Source organism: Lepidochelys olivacea, assembly GCF_965140295.1.
Source record: "Lepidochelys olivacea isolate rLepOli2 genome assembly, chromosome: 10".
Lineage (NCBI taxonomy): Eukaryota > Metazoa > Chordata > Testudines > Cheloniidae > Lepidochelys > Lepidochelys olivacea.
The window spans coordinates 84,545,937-84,558,622 of NC_140420.1; positions in this window are offsets into that span (position 1 = coordinate 84,545,937).

Genomic DNA, 12,686 nt, shown 5'->3' on the forward strand with positions numbered 1-12,686 from the left:
CCAGTGAGTCGGCTTCTCCTCGCAGAGCCGGGGCTGGAGGGAGCTGGGCCCAAAGCTGGCTGTGAGGAGTGGCTCCGAGTGGGTGGTTCTGATCTTCCCTTCAGCGCGGCCCCTCCCTGGCCCATGGTGGGAGCTGCTGGCTCATGGCCCATTATGCCTGCCCTGGCCACGTGGGACAGTGGGGGACCCCACACCCAGGCTCACGCTCTGGGACAAGGAGGACTGGAGAAAGGCATCGTTCAGCCAGGCACCTTGTGCCATCCAGAGAGTGCCCCAGGGCAGAGCCGTCGCTCCCATGGTCTGCCCAGCCTCACTGCCTTTCGGGGCCTTCCCACTGCAGGGACCTGGCGGCTGTGTGGGGCAGTGTGTAGGGGCACACCTGCTGCTCGCTGGGCGTAGCCTGGGTGTCGAGGGGTTAACGCACGGCTCGCTAAGGTGCACAATGATTTTTCTCTGCTGGAGACAGGCTGCAGCATGGGGTCTGGCCAAGAGCAGGCAGGAGAGTCCCCTGATGGGGACCAGGAGAAGCCTGAGCCATCTGCACAGAGCAGGGCTGGGACCCCAGTGGTTAGTAAACCACCCTCCACCGAGGGCCTCCCTGCCCCCGTCAGCCTGCGCTGGCAGCCCATGGAGAGGAGGGCCGCGTGGGATCCGCCTTGCCTGCCCTGGCACGGAGCACCCAGCTGGCAGTGACCTGGCTCACTGACTTCCACCCTGCAGCCATCGCCAGGCAGCGGACAGCCCAAAGGCCCAGCCTAGGCAAGCTGCTGCCCCAGGGAGGAGCCTGCTGATATGTCAGTAACCCCCTTGCGACCCCCTTTGCACTGCAGCCCCAGACACAGCCAGGGAGCACAAGAGCCAGCTGCTGCAAGCGGGGCACCAGGAGGAGACGGGTGGGGACGCTCTGCCAACTTGGGCTCCCCCAACTCACAGCCCGCTCCCAGCCGCACAACCGGGCTCTCAGAGACAGCCCAGAGGGGGGAGCTGAGCCCAGAGGAAGGAAAAGCTGGTCATGTGAATGGGAAAGAGCCAAGGGTGCCGGGCCAGCAACCCACCCAGTGCAGACATGCTGTATACTTGGGTATACATCTGTATACCCCCACCACTCACATCCCTCCCCCGCCTTTGCCCATATCAACACAGGCCTGTAGGCAGCTGCCTGCACCCCCTAGCTGGTCCTGCCCACATGTCCTGTGTACACGCACACGCCTCCCGTTTCCCACATGTGCAGGTGTGTGCAGCTCCATGGGGCTAGGCCGAGCGCTGCTCTCTGCCACAAGGGGCAGGGAGCACATAGGGACACCCTGTGGCTGGTGCTAAGCGCCCCCGCAAGCCCTTCCTCCGCTTTCAGCTGGGCTGCTTCACTGCAGGGGGCAGCGCGGCCCTGGCCGTGCTCCCTGCCAGCCCCGGGGCCAGGGGCAGTTCCCTGCCCTGTGCAGCACAAGGGCTTGGTGTGCACCATGGCCCTTCCCGGCCCAGCCCCTGCAATGCTCGAGTGGCTCCTGGCCAGCGCTGGAAGGGTTAAGCCTGGCTGGGAAGTGTGGGGCAGGCAGCAGAGGAAACCGCAGGAAAATTCCTTCCAAACAGAGTCATCTCTTCCCTGCCTGAGGGAAACGGCGGCAGAGCCGGGAGAGGAGCTGGGCCCTGCCTGGGGGAAGGACCGGGGGGGGGGGGGGGGCCTGCCAGCACATATCCATTCCAGCCCCTGCCGCCAAGGGGACAGAGACCTGCTCCCCCTCCACGGGGCTGGAGCCAGAAGGCTGGAAATGGGGGCTCAGCTGCACGTCAAGCCTGCCATGTGCTGGAGCTGTCCTGGCATCGGGGCGCCTAGGCCCAGGGGAATGGAGCAGATGGGAGAGCGAGAAATCTGATGTGGATGTGACCCTCGCCAATGCCCTCACCTCCGCCGCCTCTGCCCCATGCTGCCCACGCACCTGCCACCCAATGTCTGTGCCACTGATGGCACCAAGCCCCAGGCTCCTCGGCAGAGCTGGTTGGAAAGTCCCTGGCCCCTGCCCAGCATCCTGGACGCTACCACCCCCATCGCCCTGCCTGGACAGGATCTGCCCAGTGTGAGGCAGCAGGGAAGGGGGAGCGTTGACCTGGGAATGGGGCAGGGGAGTTTCACTGGGGATGGGAGACCTGAGAGCCTGTCACCTGAGCCGGGAGGGGGCGGGGGAGGTGACACCTCTGCCCGGGGAACTGGACAGAGGCTGCAGGAAGGACCTGCTGCGGGGGTTTAGTTTCAGTTTGGGGCTGGGTGGAGGAACATAGGGAACCCCAGGGCTGGTGTTACTGGCTGGCTGAGAGTCTCAGTGAATCCCAGGAAGAGGGGTGCAGGGCCTGGACTCCCCCACACTCCGTGACAACTGGTGGCAGCGGTGGGATGTACTGCACCCCGTGGACGGCGCTTCCTGCAGTAAGTGACTGGGGAGCAGTAAAACGAAGGGGGATTGACGGGGTCAGGCGTGCTGAAGATTCAGAGAGAGACAGTTTCAGGGGGCGGTTAACCCCTGGGAGTGTGTGACCAGAGAGAAGGACTTTCGCAGTAAAGGGTCCCCCGGGGGATTGCAGCGAGCGGTCCCAGGGGCGGAGGAGTCTGCAGCTCGACCCTGGCAAAGAGGTGGTGACCTCAAGAAGGGCTGGCACACTTGGGATTCTCCCTGGAAACCGTGGAAAGCTGCCCGGCCTGCAAGTGGCCAGCAGGGAGACATACACTAAATGCCCTAAGAGCGACCTGGTGGAGCTGTGCAGGCAGAGGGGGCTGCGCATTGGGAGGTCCACCAAGGAACAGCTGATTGCCCAGTTGGAGGAGAGGGATCGCTTGGATGACCCGATCCCTGTCCCTGAGGGAAGCCCAGCGAATACCGAGAGCACCCTGACCCCGGCAGCCAGCAGGGGATCCTCCCAGCGGAGCTCCCCATCCCTGGACCGGAGGCGGCTGGAATGGAAGAGGGAGATGAAAATGAGGGAGCTGGAGGATCATGAAAAGCAGCATCAGTATGAGGAGAAGCAAAGTCAGCATGAGCGGGAGGAGAAGGAGAAACGGAGGCAGCATGAAAAGAAGCAGAGACAGGATGAACTGGAGCTGGCCAGGCTGAGGAGCAGTGGGGCCCCGGCTGCAGTGAGTGCGGGGGGACCCAAGACTGCAAGGAGCTTTGAATAGTGCTTCCTGGCCCAGCGTAAGGAGGGGGAGGACATAGATCGCCTGTGAGATGCACAGGGTTGACCCTGCAGACAGGCTCCAGTTTCTCACCCCCTTACTGGACCCCAAAGCCGTGGAGGTGTACAGCCGGATGACAGAGCCGGAGGCAGGGGACTATGAACTGTTCAAACAGGCCCTGCTCCGTGAGTTTGGGCTGACCCCCGAGATGTACCGGAGAAGGTTCCGGAGTCAGCATAAAACGCCTGAGGTCACCTACCTACAACTGGTCAACCGGATGCAGGGGTATGCCCGCAAGTGGACAGCTGGGGCCCGAGCTAAAGAGGACCTGCTGGACCTAATCGTACTGGAGCAACTGTATGATCAGTGCCCTTCCGACCTGAGGCTGTGGTTGGTGGACAAAAAGCTCGAGAACCCCCAGCACGCAGGGCAGCTGGCCGACGAGTTTGTGAACAGTCGGTCAGGGGGTAGCCGGGAGGAGTCCCAAAAGAACAGGCCCCCCCCCCGATGCAGAGAGAGAGTCACCAGGGGGCCCCCAGCGGGGAAATAGGGAGAACCCCCTCCCAAGGGGAATGCCTGGCGTCAGGCCCCTCCGACCCGCTCGAGGGGACCAACGTGATCTGAGCTGCTATCACTGTGGCCAGAGAGGCCACGTACGGTCCCAGTGCCCCAGCCTTAGGGACAGACTGAGCAGACCCAACCTACCCAGGGTTAACTGGGTAGGGACCCAGCTGGACGAGGGGCAGATGACCCAGCAAGGGGGGCTGCCAGCTTACCACCTGCTTGGGAGGGACAAGTACCCCAGGCCAGCCCCGCCAGAGGGCTGGATTCTCTGGACTCAGGGTGCTCGGTTTACAGGGTGGGCGCGGGGCTGTCCCTCCGGAGAGAGTGCCTTGTTCCCCTGGAGGTGGATGGGAGGAAGGTCAATGGATACTGGGATACGGGCGCGGAGGTGATGCTGGCCCGGCCCGAGGTGGTGGCCCCAGATCGGGTGGTGCCCAACACCTACCTGACCCTGACAGGGGTGGGCGGGACCCCATTCAAGGTGCCCATGGCAAGGGTACACCTGAAATGGGGGGCCAAGGAGGGCCCCAAGGATTTGCCCACTCAGGTTTTGATGGGGGGGAGACCTAGAGGACTGGCCAAGCAAGCCCCAGACCGCCCTGGTTGTGACCCGTAGTCAGAGCCGGCGAGGGGCACTGCGCCCTGACCTTGGGGAGGGTGCCACACCGGAGGCGCAAGACCCTACCCTGGTGGGGAGGGAGCGCCGAGGGGCACGGCTCAGAGAGGCTGTGGCCTCAGACCCAGCCAGTGAGAGGGAACCGGGCCCCATCCCTTCCCCAGCCGCTGAGTTCCAGGCCGAGTTGAGGAAAGATCCCTCCTTGCGGAAGCTCAGGGACCTGGCCGACCTCAGTGTGGGACGGACCATGAGCAGAGGCTGCCAGGAGAGGTTCCTGTGGGAGAAGGGGTTCCTGTACCGAGAATGGGCTCCCACAAGGGAAGTGGAGTCCTGTGGGATCAGGAGGCAGCTGGTGGTCCCCCAGAAGTATCGCCGCAGGCTCCTGTACCTGGCCCATGACATCCCCCTCGCAGGGCACCAGGGAATTCGGCGCACCCGGCAGAGGTTGCTACAGAACTTTTACTGGCCCGGGGTCTTTACCACGGTCCGGCAGTATTGCCGATCCTGTGACCCCTGTCAGAGGGTGGGGAAGGCCCGGGACAAGGGGAAAGCGGCTTTGAGACCTTTGCCCATCATAGAGGAGCCTTTCCAGAAAGTGGCCATGGACATCGTGGGGCCTCTCAGCAAGACGACCCGGTCGGGGAAGAAATACATTCTGGTGGTGGTAGATTTTGCCACCCGCTACCCCGAGGCAGTGCCCTTAGCTTCCATTGAAGCAGACACCGTGGCCGATGCGCTCCTGACCATTTTCAGCCGAGTGGGGTTCCCCAAGGAAGTCTTGACAGACCAAGGCTCCAACTTCATGTCGGCCCTGCTCCGGTGCTTGTGGGAGAAATGTGGGGTCCGGCACGACTGGGCCTCAGCTTATCACCCCCAGTCCAACGGGCTGGTGGAGAGGTTTAACGGGACGCTAAAGATGATGCTGAAAACCTTTATGAACCAGCACCCGCAGGATTGGGACAAGTACTTACCTCACCTGCTGTTCGCGTACAGGGAGGTGCCCCAGGAGTCGACCGGATTTTCTCCTTTCGAACTGTTATATGGAAGGAGGGTGAGGGGCCCCCTGGACCTGATGAGAGACGAGTGGGAGGGGAAGGCCACTCCCGATGGAGAGTCAGTGGTGGAGTATGTCCTGATCTTCCGAGAGAGACTGGCTGAACTCATGGGCCTGGCCAGGGAGAATCTGGCCAGAGCCCAGAAGAAGCAGAAGGTCTGGTATGACCGCACGGCGCGGGCCCGTGCCTACGCCACCGGGGATCCGGTGATGGTTCTCATCCCAGTGAGAAAGAACAAACTACAGGCCGCCTGGGAGGGCCCTTTCAAGGTCGTCAAGCAGCTCAATGAGGTAAACTATGTGGTGGAGCTGTCGAACCGGGCGCACCACCGCCGGGTGTACCATGTGAATATGATGAAGCCATATTATGCCAGGGGGAATGTGGTGTTGGCCGTGTGTGGACAGTGGGAGGAGCAGGGAGGTGACCCTTTAGTAGATCTATTCCCTGGGACCAGAGCTGGTTCCCCCCTGGAAACAATTCCCCTCTTGGATCAGCTAACCCCTGCCCAGCAAGCTGAGGTCAGGGGGGTGCTGCATCCAGACCGACAGCTGTTTTCCAACCAGCCTGGACGCACTAATCTGACTGTCCACCGGGTGCAGACAGGGTCGCACCCGCCGATAAGATGCTCCCCCTTCCGAGTCACAGGGAAAACTGCTCAGGACCTGGAAAGATAGGTCCGGGACATGCTGGCTTTGGGGGTGATCCAGCCATCTGCCAGCCCTTGGGCCTCGACGGTGGTGCTGGTCCCCAAAAAGGACGGGTCGGTCCAGTTGTGTGGATTATCAGAAGCTCAATGCCATCACTGTATCTGATGCCTACCCCATGCCCAGGCCTGACGAGCTCCTAGACAAGCTGGGAGGAGCTCGGTACCTCACCACCATGGACCTTACAAAGGGCTACTGGCAAGTGCCGCTGGATGCAGATGACCTGCTGAAATCGGCCTTTATCACCCCTCTGGGGCTCTGAGTTCCTGACCCTGCCTTTTGGCCTCAAGGGAGCACTGGCCACCTTCCAGCGCCTGGTGGACCAGCTCCTGAGGGGGATGGAGAGTTTTGCCGTGGCGTATATTGATGACATCTGTGTCTTTAGCCAGACCTGGGAGGACCACGTGTCCCAGGTTAGACAAGTGCTGGACCGACTCCAGGGGGCTGGGCTGACTGTAAAAGCGGAGAAGGGCAAGGTGGGGATGGCTGAAGTATCTTACCTGGGCCATCGGGTGGGGAGCGGCCGCCTAAAGCCAGAACCAGCCAAGGTGGAGGTGATCAGAGACTGGCCCGCTCCCCACACCAAAAAGCAGGTCCAAGCCTTCATTGGGATGGCAGGATACTACCGAAGATTTGTGCCCCACTTTAGCGCCATCGCCACCCCCATCACTGAGCTAGGCAAGAAGAGGAAGCCAGACAAGGTGGTCTGGACCGAGCAGTGCCAGGTGGCTTTCCGGGCGCTGAAGGAGGCTCTGGTCAGTGGCCCAGTTCTGGCAAACCCAGACTTTGACAAGCCCTTTGTGTTGTTCACCGATGCCTCGGACACGGGACTGGGGGTAGTGTTAATGCGGGAGGATGAAAAGGGGGAGAGACACCCCATCGTGTACCTGAGCAAGAAGCTGCTACCCCGGGAGCAACACTACACAGCCATCGAGAAGGAGTGCCTGGCCATGGTGTGGGCCCTCAAGAAACTAGAGCCCTATCTCTTCGGGCGACACTTCACCGTCTACACCGACCCCTCTCCCCTGACCTGGCTGCACCAGATGAAAGGAGCCAACGCCAAACTCCTGAGATGGAGCCTGCTCCTGCAGGGTGATGACATGGACGTGGTCCACGTGAAGGGAAGGGCCAACCTGATAGCGGATGCGCTGTCCCGGAGAGGGGGCCCTGAACTTCCCCAGGTCACTGGTCAGCGTGACCCCGCTCAGTTCAGTCTCGAAGGGGGGAGAGATGTGACGCAGCAGGGAGGGGGGAGTGTTGACCTGGGGATGTGCCCTGGGGATGGGAGACCTGAGAGCCTGTCACCTGAGCCAGGAGGGGGAGGGGGAGGTAACACCTCTGCTGGGGAAACTGGACAAAGGCTGCAGGAGGAAGCCTGCTGGGGGGAGGGGGGGTGTTTGGTTTCAGTTTGGTGCTGGGTGGAGGAATGCAGGGAACCCCAGGGAGCTTAGACCCCAGCAGGACTTGACTGAGGGGTCCTGGTTGTACCCACAAGCTCTGTTTTGGACTATGTTCCTGTGGTCCAATAAACCTTCCGCTTTACTGGCTGGCTGAGAGTCACAGTGAATCCCAGGAAGAGGGGTGCAGGGCCCAGACTCCCCCACACTCCTTGACACCCAGCTCCTGCCCAGCCCACTGCTCTGGTAAGTGAAGGCCAAGCTGCACCCCCCCCCGCCCCTCCTCCCCCACACACACCTCGCTCTGGGAGCGGGGAGAGCTGGACAAGGGCATCGTGCTGCTCATATGCTGCCTTCAGAGCAGCTGACCCAGCGTCACTGAACTGTGCGTGCCGTGTAGGGGGTATGTGACACGGAGAGACAGCAAAGAGCTGGGGGGAGTCCAGCACCACCTGCCCTGCCCCAGGCCCAGCCCCCGCCATCTCCTGGGGCCCTCCCGCAGAGCGGCACCAGCTGGTGGGCATGGGAAGGGGGAGCCAGGGAAGGTGGGGCTCAGGCCCCTGGCTCCGCTCTAGGCCCTGCCCCAAACACAGACCCACAGCTCGGGAACCAGTGCCATGGGGTGCTCCAAGGCACGTGCAGAATTAGAGCCCATTGCACAGCGTTGCCCCATGTTCTAGCACCCCCACTGATGGGAGTGGGATCTGGCACAGCTTCCCGCTGGAAGGCCATTCCCAGGGCAGTCCCTTCCCAAGCCCGGTGGCCTGGGTGACTCTTTTCGGGGTCTGGGGCAAATCACTCCCACCTGCTTGCAGCGGGAGGATGCTCTGCCCGCGCCCACGTGGGGAAACCCTCCCCAGCCACATGGGCACTTCACCTGGGCGCCGCGAGCCCCGCTCCTTCCCTCTGCAGGCTAGCACCCTCATAGACTGCCCGTACCTCTGGTTTTCTCAGACCTTCCCCACTTCTGCCAGCACCAGCTGAATAGCTGCTTTGCTGAAGCCTGCACCTGGCTAGCTCCCCGTCTTTGGGGATGTTGCACCCGGGCCTGCACTCCCCACACCTGCACCTCTTCCCAAGGGGTTTGGCTGCTCTGCATGTGATGTATCTTGCGCCATGAGCACTTCCTCTCCGGTCTGCCCTGCAGCGGTTCACGCGTGCTCTGGGCAAACGGCTGCTTCGTCACTTTGGGCAACGTTCCCTGCTGACTCATTTCCCTCTCTCCTTTGCTCCGTTTCCCTCTCCTGAAATAAGCACAAAACAACAAACTGTGACCTTGTCTCTGCTGCCTCCAACCCTATTACAGGCCAGGTCAGTCGCGCACTGCACAGATTCTGAATTGGACCCACCAGCCCCAAGCTGGGGATGAAAGGGGACGGATATGGCCAGGAGCAGTGTCTGTTGATCTCTTAGCTGCCTATGGTGCAGTCAGTCATAGAATATCAGGGTTGGAAGGGACTTCAGGAGGTCATCTAGTCCAACCCCCTGCTCAAAGCAGGACCAATCCCCAACTAAATCATCCCAGCCAGGGTTTTGTCAAGCCTGACCTTAAAAACTTCTAGAGAAGGAGATTCCACCACCTCCCTAGGTAATGCATTCCAGTGTTTCACCACCCTCCTAGTGAAAAAGTTTTTCCTAATATCCAACCTCAATCTCCCCCACTGCAACTTCAGACCATTACTCCTTGTCTTGTCATCTGTCATCAGGGGCTCCTCGACAAGGCACTAGTGGTAACGAAAAACCACCACTTCCCGAAGCTAATACAGACCATCCTGGAGAACAGAAGCTTCTTCGTGAACTTTTCTGGCAAATGGAGCTGGAACAAAGAATGGCCTCCCACAAAGTAATACTTTAGCACCTATGTTATTCAATATCTACACAACCAGCCAACCTGCCCGGGCACAAGGTGCTTTATCTACGCAGACTATCTCTGCGTCCACACAACACAAGGACTTTGGTGTATTACCCTGGTGCCTGCACTTAACACCCTAGACAAGTACTATGTAGCCAGCCAACTGCACGCAAACCCAACAAAGACGCAGGCAACCACATTCCATCTCAGACGCTGAGAGGCCAAACGCAAACTCAACATCAGCTGGCTTGGGATGAAAGAGCGTCATTCCATGAATCCCGCATTCCGCGGTGTTACTCTCGACTGCACGCTGAGAAGACTAAAGCCAAGTTGGCAGATTAAACAACATTCTCAGCAAGCTGGTGACATCGACGTCCACTCTGCGATTGACTGCATTGGCAGTGTGCTACTTCTCTGCTGAATACGCCCGCGCAGTGTGGGCCCAAGCCCCTCACGCAAAGACGCTAGACCCTGGACTTCACACCACCTGCCGCTATCTTACTGAGGCCTTAAGCCTACCCACGTCAGAGCCTCTGCGTCCTCGCAAGCACTGCTCCGCCTGATCTCCACCAGGCAGGTGGCAGTAGAGTGGAGTGTGCCCCAAAGAGACACTCTGCACCCCATATTCACCATGGTGATATGATGACGATGTGTTCTGTACGAAGTATGCCTTGTGAGGTGTCATTCCAAATGTCTTAATCTGTTGAACATTAATACCCCGCTGAGTTGTGTGTGCTTCTGTTGCATGTGAAGTTACGACGTTGGGCTCTGTGTGTGCTACTGAAACCTGTTGTGAGGGTGGGAACACCCACATGCAGCCTGTCAGGTACGACAATAAAAAGGCCAAACAATCCTAATGGCTTATGGAGGAAATGCACACAGGCACCAGGATGACCCCAGCACCTGTGTACAACAGAAACCTCTCTGAGATAGCACTACATGATAGGAACGGTTTGACCCAGGTCACAGCAAAAGAGCTTCCCAGCAAGTGGGAAGAAGATAAAAATGGGGAAAGACATCGTGACTGGGCCTGGCTCCCCACACAGGAGAACACCTGAAAACACCAGAGGAACAAAGACTGAACAGGGGTCCCAGGCAGGGAAGAAAGAAACCTGCCTGTGTATGGATGCTTGGGGGACTGTTTATACTACCTAACAGGGTGAGACACTGCTTGATTCAAATCCTATCTAGTCTATCAGACTTAAATTGTGATTTAGTTTACTGTGTAGGTAACCATCTTTGAACTGTTTGCTATCACTTGAAATCTGTCTTTCTGTAGTTAATAAATCTGTTTTGTATTTTACCTAAAGCAGTGTAGTTCAAAGGAAGTGCTTGGGGGAGAGATCCCTGCTCACGAACAAGAGTTGGTGCACGTCCACTTTCCTTTGCAGACGTGGCAGACTGGGTAATAACTCACACACTGGTCAAGCTTTTGACCAGGGCAGGAGGGTACAGCTCAAAGATCTTAGGCTGGGGAACTGGGGGCATTTTGGCTGGAGCCTTTTGTGACGAAGCGGGATTGTTCTTAATGTTTCCTCTGAATATAATGGGTGTGCCCCAGTTTCCCCTATGAGGTTCTTAAGTATCTAGGTGGTGGGGTAAGGGTGTATGATCACTGCAGAGCCCTAGAGGGCAGGTGTGTGAAGGGGTCTGGACACAGAGAATGGCCAACACCCTGTTTCCTGGCAACTGATGGCCTGGCCCTTCCCCCCTGCAAGGTGAGACCTAAAGGGTTGGAGAACAAAGGAATCCGGTGACCTCCTGGCCCGGGAAAGGGACACAGCCCAGAGGAGAAGGGGCTGGAGGGAGTTTCAGTTTGGGGCTGGCTGCGGCCATGGAGTGAAGTGCAGATGGGGTTGCCTGGCTCACTGCCCCCCAAAATGGACCCAACTGAGGAGTCCTGTTCTCTGCACCTACAAGCTCTGTTTTAGACCATGTTCCTGTCATCTAATCAGCCTTCTGTTTTACTGGCTGGCTGAGAGTCCTGTCTTCCTGCGGAGTTGGGGGGCAGGACCCTCTGGCTTCCCCAGGACCCTGCCTGGGCAGACTCACTGTGAGAAGCGCATGGAGGGGCAGAGGATGCTGAATGCTCCGAGGTCAGACCCAGGAAGGGGGAAGCTATGTGAGCTTTGTGTCTGAAGACAGGCTGCTCCCAGAAAGGAGACTTCCCCAGAGTCCTGACTGGCTTCGTAGGGAGCAGTTCCAGAGCATCGCCTGGGGCCTCCGTGACAACTGGTGGCAAAGGTGGGATGTACTGCACCCCGTGGAAGCTGCCAGGAAACAGGGTGTCGGCCATTCTCTGTGTCCAGACCCCTGCACACACTTGCCCTCCAGGGCTCTGCAATGATCATACACCCTTACCCCACCCCCTAGATACTTAAGAACTGCATAGGGGAAACTGAGGCACCCCCACACTATTCAGAGGAAACGTTAAGAACAGTCCTGCTTCGTCACACCATGTCACATGCCTGCAGAGTAGCACCTGGGGTCTAGGTAGCCAGCAGGGGAGAGCTGCGGTGGCTCACTGGGCTCCAGGCTGGGTCATGCTGGTTTTGACTAAAGAGGGAAACCTCCCTAGGCAATGGAGCGCTCCACTGCCTGCCCCATGTCAATGCCACTGCATGCCCCTAGGGCAGCGCAGAGCTGGCTCCCAGCCCCGCCCAGGAACAGAGGGACTGGCCAGGCCTCCTGAGTGCTGCAGGGCAGGCACATGGCTAAGCTGGCCAGGAGGGGCCGGATCTCACCAACGCCAGCATGTGCCAGAAGGGCACGAGGAAACAAACGGGTCTGTCCCCACCCCCACCCCACTGGCAGCGTGCACCTGACCCCAGGGTGGCTGCCACCAGAGCTGCCAGCTCAGAACGCTGACTCCAGCCGAGCCGCCTAGGACTGAGCAGCCCCCAGCCAGGGGCACGCAGCCCTCACGTGCTGCCCCAAACCGCCGCAGCCGCCCATCCACCGGGGAGAGATGCTGCAGCCCCGCGCTGGGGGGCGCACCCTCCTCAGCCTGGGGGGGGGGGCGCCTCGCAAAGGCCACCACCGCCCATTGCTGAAATATACCTCAAGCCAACCCTTAGAGCCACGAATGCCCCTTGTCCCTAACGAGGCCACTTGTGCTCCAGGGCTGGCAGGGGCTGAGTGCCAGGCTCGGGGCAGGCTGGTAAGAGCCAGGGCACAAACCCCAGACTGGTGGGGAGTTCTGTACCTAGACTGCACCAACCCATTATCTAGTGTGAACCCCTCAGGCGCTGTGACAGCCTGAACATGGAGCCATGGACAGTCCCCTTGGGTGCGCTGATCCACCTCACCACCCAGGGGAGCCTGTCTGTGTGGCA